Source organism: Penaeus monodon, chromosome 15 (assembly GCF_015228065.2).
Source record: "Penaeus monodon isolate SGIC_2016 chromosome 15, NSTDA_Pmon_1, whole genome shotgun sequence".
In the NCBI taxonomy this organism is placed as follows: domain Eukaryota; kingdom Metazoa; phylum Arthropoda; class Malacostraca; order Decapoda; family Penaeidae; genus Penaeus; species Penaeus monodon.
The window spans coordinates 3741074-3741995 of NC_051400.1; the positions used below are offsets into that span (position 1 = coordinate 3741074).

Sequence of the window (922 nt, forward strand, 5' to 3'; positions counted from 1 at the left end):
GCTCTTTGACACATACTATATGTTATAGGGATATGTCTATGCATTGTCATACAAGTATCTAAAGTTTCGTATTTTCAAAAATTAGTTTAACAGTAAAATGCTTTTACACACGAAGTGATATTATTCATATGAACTGATATAGGTCTTGTCACATTCCAATGAATTTTTCTTTTTCATATAAGTACTTATCGAAAACTAAAACATATTTAAAAGATATTACCTTTGTGGCAAAAGATCCTCAACCGCAACCGAAGAAATTTCAAAGTAGAACTACTTCGGCGTGAAGCCCCTCCTCTCTGGATGAGTCCCGCGAGGTAACTGGAAGTGCAGATGTGCATGCTGGTCTTATATAGTCAGCTGGTGTTCTGTTATAAGATTATGACTTCCTTGGTGCCTACATACAAACATACTCTGCTTGCACGATTTGAAATACTCCTTTTTAAAAATCTCTTTAACGTAACTTTGAAGGGAGTCTGATTTGTGAAATGATACACATCTCTTCCGCAATGAATATTGAGATCGAATTTGACATGGCACTTGATAGTACCTGTTATACATCTAAGTTATCTCTACAGATAATATTGAGTGTTAACAGTAACATACAATATCATCCTTGTCGGTAATTTTAAAGTTCTTGACCGTAATGAACCAAATCCTTTATGTTAATCCCATTTTAATCAAATGCACACTTTATAGCTCAGTTATTATACCACTGGTTGTTACCGTTCAATATAATGGATGATTCCGTAGAAACTATCAACTAAATGTTCATGAGCACCACTTTACTCTCTGATCGGCTGACAGTAGTTAAAATCGTGATCGCGAACACCAGCTATTTGTGAACCTATTTGTCGTAATCATAATCTCCTGGAAGACCAACTCCATCAATTCCTTCATATATCTATATTTGTATATCTATGCG

At 34.8% G+C, this 922-nt stretch overlaps 2 protein-coding genes across 2 annotated transcripts in view; both read right to left on the reverse strand.

Moving 5' to 3' along the window:
• The window catches only part of LOC119581645 (rhodopsin-like), a 1799-nt gene extending 1500 nt beyond the window's left edge, over positions 1-299 (reverse strand). Inside the window, exon 1 of the mRNA XM_037929769.1 lies at positions 221-299. The gene's annotated coding sequence lies outside the window, so the exon portion shown is untranslated. The remainder of the gene's footprint in view (positions 1-220) is intronic.
• Positions 1-922, reverse strand: part of LOC119581643 (rhodopsin-like) — a 15298-nt gene that overhangs the window by 11038 nt on the left and 3338 nt on the right. The gene's annotated exons all lie outside the window — the stretch shown is intronic.